This window comes from Hipposideros armiger, unplaced genomic scaffold (assembly GCF_001890085.2).
Source record: "Hipposideros armiger isolate ML-2016 unplaced genomic scaffold, ASM189008v1 scaffold_517, whole genome shotgun sequence".
NCBI classification, from domain to species: Eukaryota; Metazoa; Chordata; class Mammalia; order Chiroptera; family Hipposideridae; genus Hipposideros; species Hipposideros armiger.
In genome coordinates this window covers 691,396-701,503 of record NW_017731867.1, presented here as the reverse complement: position 1 = coordinate 701,503, position 10,108 = coordinate 691,396, and the positions used below count along the sequence as shown (strand labels likewise).

Here is a 10,108-nt window from a genome sequence, read left to right as displayed (position 1 = left end):
ACCCTGAATTATTTGGGAAAACAGATATGTACTTTGCTTTAGTGGAAGGTTATCTGAATAAAATCTCTAAAAATTAATAGGATCATGATTTACCCAACTGATTTATATACAGATGTATGTTTGTAAAACCCCAAATAGAAATTTTGTATTCATTTATGACAGTACAGCTTAACAAAATCTACATAACCCATTTCTACATAAAAAGAGGATTCCATGTAATGTTTACTTTCAATCATTTAGACGTGTTAAACTAAACACATCATCAAAACTGACAGCTTTTCCTTACCTTCACTGGGATTTCTTGGCTTTAGATCCCGAACTATGCTAGACATTTTCTTGTTCGGGGAAAAGAAGACATTGTCCACATTTGTATTTCATTACAGTGTCTGCCTTTTTCTCACACACTTTCAGCTGCTTTCTGTTGGTTAGTGGTTGGTGTTTAGCTATACTGTATTATAAAGACTATTTTATTTTCAGACTTTTTGTTTTAAGATCCAGTTTTCAGGATTCATTTAATGTAGAAATTGAGTGCCCCGGTTTTGCCAGTTCTTGGCACTCAAGCTCCACGAAAAGTAAAAAGCTCCAATCTCATTAGGGAAAACTGCATAGTAACCTGCAGACAGGGTGTCTAAACATCTTTATTTTAGCTCTTTAGACCTTTCTCAGTACTCAGGGCACTGCAGCACATCCTAAGTGCTGCAGCTTCAGGCAGGTGACTGTCTCAAACAAAGGATGGGGTGGATTTTATAGACCTTAAGTAACTGGGCAAGGAGACTTGAAGAGCAAAACCCTGGACCCCTACAGCCAGGAAGATGCTTGACAGGAATGAGCATAGTGGTAGTTCTGTGTTCTGGGGAAGACCTTTTTTTAAAGCTTTTCAACCCCAAATGTATAATGTTTTACTTCTGCCATAAAGCCAGTTTACATTTACAGTCCATCACCAGAGTTACTAGAGACAGGAGTGGTTGTATCTACAATGTGGTTAATGAGTACACAGTACATAAAATATAAACATTGCTGCCTCTCTAATTGGCATAAAAGCTTAGATGCAAGAAAGTGGTCTTTATAACATAGTATAGCTAAATACCCGTAACCAACAAATAAAATCTGAGATTTAACAAGATTTAGATTTTCATTTAAAGAAATGTCCTTTAACTATTAAAGATTTCATTCACTCTCTAGAGCTATGCTGGCCAATATGGCAGCCATTAGCCACATGTGGCCATTGAACATTTGAATGTGACTAGTCCAAATCGAGATGTGCTATAGGTATAAAAGCCACACTGGAGTTTGCAAACTTAGTGTAAATAAAATAATGTAAAATATCTAATAAATAATTTTTATGTTGTGTACACGTTGAAATAATACTTTTGACGTATTGGGTTAAATAAAGTGTGTTATTAAAATTAATTGTACCTTTTTCTTTGTATTTTGAAATGTAGCTACTAGAAAATTTAAAAGTACATAGGTAGCTTACATTTGTGGCTCACTCTCTAGTTTTATTAAACTGTGCTTCTCTCGAGGCTAAGGGACTACATCAGCGTAACTACACTGGAGTTCGACTTGTACTTGTATATATTTTTGTCAGTTGTCATAATTCATTAGTTTATAATGTGGGTTCAATAATTCTCAATGTATATTTTTGTTTTCTTCACACTGTTCTACTGTTAAACAGCCTTTGACTTCTCCTGAGAGCCCCTTGTCCACTTTGCCTACTTGCCAAATGCTTCTTACCTTTTAATAGTCAGTTGAAGCATTATTTTCTCTGTAAAATTTTCTCTGAACTCCCTCATCCCACACCTGTACCCCAAGCAGAAATAAACACTCTGTCCTCTGGGATAAGACAGTACCTTGATCAATATCTACTAAATGCCTACTGTTTGCTGAACACAGGGATAGGTGCTGGAGATATCCAAATGTGAATGAGAGGGATACGGACCCTGCGCCCATAGTGTTTGCATTTAGAGTGGGATACAGACATGCAAACACCCAGTCACAAAAGGATGTGGAAAATGCTCTTATAGGAGGGATCAGGGAACACATCATATATAAAGCTCTCCCAGACGACTTCTTTGTGGATAAACATATTGAACCTGCCCTATAAGTATTTGATCCCACAGGAACCTTTGGTTCATAAAAATACTCATGTTTTTTAAGTATATAAACTGAAGGGCATATTTTTCACATCCCAACTGGTTAAAATGAGAGTTGCCTTCAAAACATAAATTACTGGGAGGAGGGTTGGGAGGCTGGGTAAAAAAAGTGAAGGAATTAAGAAGTATAAATTGGCAGTTACAAAAAAGTAAAGGGGATGTAAGGTACAGCATAGGGAATATGGTCAATAACATTGTAATAGCTATGTATGGTATGAGGGGGTACTAGACTTATCAGGGGAGATCACTTCATAAGTTATATAAATGTCTAACCACTATGCTGTACACCTGAAACTAATATAATATTGAATGTCGATTGTCAACTGTAATTAAAAAGAAAATTTAAAAATTCAAATTACTGAACAGGCATTCTTATATTACACATACGCCCCAGTATCCTTGCAATGACTCTCCTAGCCAGGAAATTTAGGTATTAATTTTTTAAAAACAAAGAACAATAACACAATGGCTCCAATTAACATAAGTAAAAATGAATTCCACAAAAGGTGTGCAACTTACTTAACATTAATGTACTATCAAAAAGAGTTCAGAATTTCAGTGATTGGATTTCTGTGGAGTTGAGAGGATAGATTAATAATAAGAGGTGGGTAGCGCTGTTAAGTCATGTAACATATGGCAGTGGACTTTTTAACACTAGTGTTGAAGGGCAGGACTAATGCTTGGTTTGTTGGGTTAATTGTGTAACCTAATTTATTAGAAGGTTGTTTGTCTACCAATCTCAATGATCCAAAACCTAGTTAGGAAGAAAAAAAATGTTTTTCAAAGCAACATTTGAGCAGTCCAAAAATCTCTCCCAAAGTTTATGCATTAAGGTTCACGTGCCTTACTCCTTGGTGAGCTGCACAAAATCGATTTAGTTTTACTTCAGATTGAATTGTGGCAAGTGAGGCTATCTGGATTCTCAGTCTGCATGAAACTAGAAGCTTCGAATCAGAGGAGAAAGAGAATATTAGAGGCAAACATGCTGGCAACACAGAAAGGACAACAGATTGTTGGGTTAGTGAATGGGGAGAGAGAGGAACCACAGAAGGCAGAGGTAATCACTAGGTCATAGTGTCCTAGTCCTTTATTGTAGCCATTGGTAGCTTACATACCTCCTGGGAGCATCCCTAACACCTAGGAAGTAGCCTTATGCGTACATAGAATGGGAACTTGATGTATTTGTTGAATGTGCTACAACTTACTATGATAAATACTTTTAATAAAATTAACCCTGAATTTTCAAGAAAAAGCCAAATGAAGTCCAATAAATTGCTTAAGAGAAACATTTATAATTCACATTAGAAAAATCTTTGTATAAGTTAAAAACATTTAAAAAAAATGTTTGATGCCTTAGAGGGCCAAGCTGTAATTATGCTGATCATCACTTAATTGGAACAGTTTGCTTTGCCTCAATCCTGGATGAATGATGTACTATACAAAAGCAGACTTTACTAAGTTCCCTTGAGCAGATTTCAAATTGTGGTATATGCAAATAATAAACTACCATATGAGGTTTAAACTAGACAGGATCACAACTGATTACACAGTTGAATCACTAGGGTGATGTAAAATAATTGTTCTAAAATGCACCATCACCATTAAGCACTGTAGTCCCACTATGTGCCCAGCACTGTACTAGGTGCTGGGTTTATTAAGCATTAATTTGAAAAATTGCTTTCACTTTTAAGATTGTGAAGACATTCCAAAACTCTTATTCATATTTTTAAAGGATAAATGAAATTTTGAATGCACAATACAGCCATTACATAACAGGCACAGAATACTGTTTTATGACTTGCATAGTTCTTTTTAGGCACACTAGCAACTCTATCTTCAAATGCTACAGAATTCTAAAGGATATGAAAACCTACATATAAAAATGGAGTGCCTCATACACTCATTTGTTTTGTGTAATAAGTGTTATAACACAGGCATGCCATTTCGGAGTTTAGGGTGAGGTTCTAAGCTGTACTTTGGCGTTTCTATATCAAGCAAAAACAATTTCAGCAACAGCATTCATTTTCCCTGGTGGTTTTTTAATTTTTTTTTTTCTTGGCGAGTTACTAAATGCTAGATGCTAGAGTCGAAAAGAAACCTGACATCTGGGGAGGTGTTGAGGGGGTGTTAATAGTTATAGTTAGATGTTTGGGGAGCGTTGAGGATAAGATTTTATAACATCAAATACAAGAGGGAAATTATGGTTTCGTGTGACTCTCTCCTCCCTCCACTTTCTCTCGTCACCAATCCATATTCCCTCAATTTAGAGGCGGGTTCAACGAGATTAAGCTGCAGGAAACCCAGAGGCTCCACAGCGCTGCCGCCCGGGCCTCGTGATGTAATTGTTATTTCTTATTCGGAGACTGAACCGAGGAGAGCTGCCGACAAAGTGGCAGCCCTGTTCCGTTTGCCTTGTCTGGCAGGGTCAAATTCTTCCCGGGGATGAGTATATTCGCTGACAGGCTCCGCTGGTGACTTCGCAGTGACAAAGCAGCTGAAGATAAAACCCTGCTCCTGGGTCCTTCGTCCGTCCAAGGAGCTGCACGGGGCACTCCTCAGGTCTCCTTCCCAGTTTCCCTCTTGGAGTCACTCCACATTTATTCCTGGGTGCCTACTACGTGCTGGGCGTGGGGTCAAAGTGACCTGGAGTTAGTGCTCGTCCCCCCTGCCCCCCTAAGATTAAAGCAGGACACACAGATCACAAGGTGGCGAAGTTGGGGTTGGGTGAGAGGGAGCCAAGGGAACGCGTGCTGTTGGGTGAAATGGGAGGAGGGGAGGCCGAAGGCGACAGCACCCAGGCGGGGACCCTGAGCGTCCCGGCCCCCAGGCTGTGCCCCAAACACGAGCCCTTGGCCTGTGTATCGACAACGATGCCCCGGGCCCCAGCGAGGAGCTATCCAGGCGCCTTCGGCGGTCGGGGGCGGCTGGACGGAGCCGGGAGCCCAGGGGGGCGACTCGGATGCGAGGAAGCACCCATCTCTCCCGGCCACCGCGGTCCTCCCGCTGCCTCGGGGCCCTGCAGCCCGCGCCCGGCCATTCGGAGGGCGGGCAAGGAGGAAAACAACACAACAGAGGGGGCTCCTCGGCTCCCGTGAGCTGCCGGGACCCGAGTGGCTTCCTCCTGCCCCGTGACAATGGGAGGGAGGGGGAAAAAAGGGTTAAGAAACTTGGCTGAGGAGCTGAATGGCGTGGAGCGGCGAGGGGAGGGACTGGGCCGCGGCGGACTCGGCGGCGGAGGGAGGAGCGCGGCTGCGGGCGGGCGGCGAGCGAGGCGCTCAAAGTCAGCCTCGCAGACATTGCAGCAGAGCCCCGAACTCGGGAGGAGGCGGTGGCGGCGGCGGCGGCGGCGGTGGCGGAGGAGGAGGCGGCGGCGAGGCGGAGGGACGACCCGGCCCCACGCCCGCCCGCGCGCGCCCGCCCGTGGCCTCGCGTCCGCCGCTGCGCTCGGCAGCGCTGCGGATCGGAGGCAGGAGCTCTCCGGGGCGCCGAGGGAGGACGGGGCGGCGGGGCGCCTTCGTGGAGTGAGCCTGACGGAGCCCGAAGCCTGGAGCCGCGGCGGCCTCCGGTGAGTGGCGGCCGCAGCCGGGGGACTCGGAGGAGCGGCCGGCGGGGGCGTCGGGGCGGCGAGGCCAGCGCGACCCGCGGCGGGAGCGAACGCAGACAGCGGGGAGGGCTCGGCGGCGGGGAGGAATCGTTTCCGGGGGAATCCCGCCTCTTCTGCCGGCTCCGAATCTCCCCGGGACCTCGGGGGGCCCGGGCAGCGGGGCCAGCAAGTTGTGGAGTTGGCCCCGGGCTCACCGGCCGGTCCGTGCCAGTCCCGGGTCGAGGAGCGGGGGCCGTGTGCCCTGCGAGCCGGGCTGGGGACGGGTGACCGGGCCGGGGTCGCGCCCCGCTCGGCTGCCCCCTCGGCCCCGAGTCTGGGGCGCGTCTCGCCGCGTAGCTCCAGGTCCTGCTGCCCGGGGGCGTCCTGGGCGGCGCCGGGCGCCGCTCCCCGCCTCTCTCCCGGTGCCTCCCTGCCCTGAGCTTGCCTGATTCCCGGCCAGGAGAAGTGAGTAGGAAAAGGGACAGCGCTCCCAGACCCCCAGCCCCGGGCGCGGCCCGGCGGCACTGCCCTTCTCCTCCCGAGGGCGAGCTCCCTGGACCCGAGGCCTCAACCATCACTTTACCCCTGAGCCAGGGACGGGCTCACATTTAGGGTGAGCCCGTGAGCCCGTGGAGGTCCTGGGAGGCTTCTTTTCTGTCCGCCTTCATCTGTGTTCTTACTACTCGCGAGTGTTGTTGTTTTATGAAGGATTTCCCTGGAAATATTCTACAAACCCTCCCATTCTTTCCAAAGTAGTTGACAAATTTTCATCAAGAGTTGGTTGGTGTTCAGTCTGAAGGAACAAAGGAATCAACTGTGTCTGAGAGGCGAACAAGCTGGGAGCCTGTGACACATGTTGATCTCCGAAGCATTACGGGAGTTTCTACCTTCTGTCCCATTAGTGACTTAATAGGGTTCTGAGGTAGTAAAATAACAGAATGATAAGTACTTTTGAGTTTTTAAAACATTTTTAGTAGGATATTTTATTTTGAAAATAATAATAATAACACGTTTCCAGCTACAAGGACTTTTCACTCACTTGGTGGAACTGAGTTGGAGTTTGTCTCCAGTAATGTAATGTAAATGATTAAACGTGAGAGTGTACAGGAAAAACTGTTTTTAAAGGAAGAAAGATTGGTTATAGATATCCAAAATAAAAATGATTGTCAGATTATAATGATAAATGCTCTTCGCATTTTTTTGGGGGGGGCGGGGTGGATTTCTGAAGCCAAGGGCTTTGCTAATTCATTCTTGAAAGTTATGAATTGCATTGAACCTGCTTATTAGTGAATCATAGGTTTAGGAAGTGGGTGGCATCTTCCTGATGTGATTATTCAGTGTTTAATCACCAGTTTGCTACCTTTGTTGAAGAGACACTGAAATAAGTGGACGTTTTAAACAAATGGTGCTTCAACTGCTTGGCTCCTAAGTGTGGATTGCTGCCTGGAGTATGTTGAAATGTTTTTCCTTCGAAGTAAGTTGTACTGGTTTTGCTCAGCCATTTGGTAATGTGGATTGGGTTTAACTGGTTCAGAGATGTGTGGCGTCATGACCAGTAGTAACTTTTCTTTGCCTGGAATTAGTTCCTGGAGACAAAGAAGAGTCAGTCAGTCAATGGAACAGCTACTGTAGGCTGTAGGATTGTTACTCTAGTTTGTTTCATACCCTCTGGTGGGGAAAGATCTCTTTCCATACTTACCCCTAAAGATGCCCTAGGTGTGTGAGAATTTCATATATATATATATATATATATATATATATATATATATATATATATAATGAATTTCATATACATATTCAATTATATATATATAATTTCTTATTGATTATATTCAAATGAGTTCTCTGTAGTGCCTTTGAGATAATTGAAAACCAAGTTTAACGGCTATGGGAAGTCTTGACTTAGAACCACTTCTTGCCTGTGTCTCTAAACTCTGCAGAACTTGGATTTTACTAATTTAAATGCCCTAAAATATTGTTAGTTTCCAATAAAGAAGTGTCTGTAAAAGAAACTAAAGGCTCTTGCAGTTTTAAGAGCAAAACATCATGATAAAAAATAACCTATACCACCACCTAGAGTCTGTTTGTTAGTTTATTGCTCCTGAAGTTTGCTTAAATTGACATGTCTCTTGTGGTCCCGATATAGCTGAAAAATGATTAAGAAGTGCTAGCTTACAAAAAGCCATCCAAGAGAACAATCATTTGTGTAATAAGTGGCAAGTGCCAATTTAAATTATTTGTGCTACCTTTAGAATTGAAAGTTATGACATATCAAGTTGAGTGGGCTGTTCTCCAAAAGATACTAATTCAGAAGAATTTAAAACAGGAATTTTCAGTTCGTGCTCCAAGGTAGCTCTGATTGCTTAAAGATTTTCTGCATTGTTACCAGAGATTCAAAAAAATCTTACAGGTTAAATGCCATTAGGACTTTTTGAGGTCCAAGTGAAACAAAAGCAGTGATAAAATAAAAATATAAGGGAGTGTAAAACTCCAAAAATTCTGGAAATTTAATGGGAAGAGAGAATGTAGGCTATAGTAGAGTTGTGGTTCAGAGATGTGAAAAGTAAAATCAATGTGAAAGTGGTTATCTGTCTTGCTGGTAGTTTATACATAGTAAAGCAGTCTGGTAAATGGGAGACCTTGGAAGGCAGCTTTGTTGCCATGTGCGTTATTCATATTGTCCATGGAGGAAGTAATGTTCCTTCTTTAAATGGTATAATCCAGGAAAAAGATGGCCTCCACGATCTTTAATTAAATACCAGTTGAGCAGAGAGAACTAGAACACTATTAATTCTGTCAAACATCACTATTTTAGAACATTGAGGACAACTAAAAATGAATTAACTCATATCTGAAAGCAGAGTTTTATGGAAGGTGACAGATGAGGCAAAATATGTCAATCTGATGGAACAAATAGGGAGATAAGGAGATATGTCATCCTTGGCTCTCTAGAAACAGAGGGAAGAAGGTTATTATTAATTGTACAAATTCCATTGCAAACCAATACTAGAAGATGCTGGCACAGAAGTAATTTTAAATCAGAGTGGCTTAGGGTATATTAGGTTAAAGGGATTAGGTTTTTAATTTTAAAACTTTAAGATTGTAAGAAATTTAAAAGCAATAATTGTTTTGTGTTCAGGTTAAAAGATAATTCTGCTAAAAACATCTCATTTTTATCAAAAAAATTGTTCACTTTTAATTTTGATAGGTTCGGTTTTGCTTTTCAAACTTTACGGTTAATTTTTTTAAAGTGTTGGTCAATAAAGAAAAGAAGGAGTTCTAGTTAATCTGTCTACCCTAAGCCTCTCTCTTTTTATTGCGCTCTGGCTCTCTTCTCCCCTTTTCTAAAATAAATAGCTTCTATATCTTTGGATGTTTTCTGTCATGAGAATTGCCTTCATTTGTCACTTCCCTCTTGGCTGTGTGGTGGGGTGAAGGTTCTATACTCTTGTGCTTTTTCATGTGGCTAATACACAATCAGGGTGGGTTTTGTTTTGTTTTGTTTTAATAGTGACTTCCTATTATGTGGATGAAGACTGGGGGAAAAAAGCATTTGCTATTCTAACAAAGCCCTTTGTACATGTCTTCCAACTGGAGAAATATTTTTATGAAAAGCAACTTTTGATTGTTATTGAAAAGTCAAACATTTTCAACAGAATGGGGAGGGAGCTTTCAGGATAAGGAGTTTAAATCTGTGAATTAAATTGTTCAAGATATATTTCCTTAAGTTGAAATTTTTTGAGGGGTCTGTCTAGGGGTGGGGTTTGGGGAGGAATGCGCAAACTCAACAACAATCAGAGAAATGGAAGGCCAGGGCAGTCACTAAGCCTTGAGAAAGTAAAAATCAGGAGTGTCAGATGGTGAAGCAGGCCAGTGGAATGGGACTGAGGATTATGTCCAGAGGTTGGAATGAAGAAAAAGTAAATGGAGGAGAAAGATCTTGTTTCCGTATCCTGTTTGCATCTGATGCTGAAGCAGGGACATAAATTGATGATGGTAATGGATTCCCTTTTATGAGGGCAGCAATAATATATAAATAGTGGTTGTTTGAGGGGGGTGAAATGACAAATTACCCATTTGTGCATGTGCACACTTTCTTTTTGAATGTCTCTTTAACCTAAGAACAAAATTGGTTACGAGACTAGAACCAAGAGTTATAGTTTGTTTGGAAGAAAATGAATTAATATTAAATTACTGTTTTTAAAATTCTTTTAAGATCTGGTGTTTTCCAAGGGTCTTATTGAACATGGAAAACAGAGCGCTGAGGTTTGGATGGGTAACTGGAGAACTCCTTCATAGGATATCTGATAAAAAATAACTGAATGTTACATCTGATGCTGAAGCTGATTAATATTGAATGTCAACTATAATT

At 42.4% G+C, this 10,108-nt stretch overlaps 1 protein-coding gene across 2 annotated transcripts in view; it reads left to right on the top strand.

Annotated features, from left to right (window-relative positions):
- The first annotated feature begins 3,301 nt into the window (after positions 1-3,301).
- Positions 3,302-10,108, top strand: part of NRIP1 (nuclear receptor interacting protein 1) — a 95,807-nt gene continuing 89,000 nt past the window's right edge. Inside the window, exon 1 of one of the 2 annotated variants that reach the window (XM_019668113.1) lies at positions 3,302-4,712. The gene's annotated coding sequence lies outside the window, so the exon portion shown is untranslated. Of the gene's footprint in view, positions 4,713-5,549; positions 5,719-10,108 lie in introns of those variants that run through there. The other variant, XM_019668112.1, reaches the window with a different exon arrangement.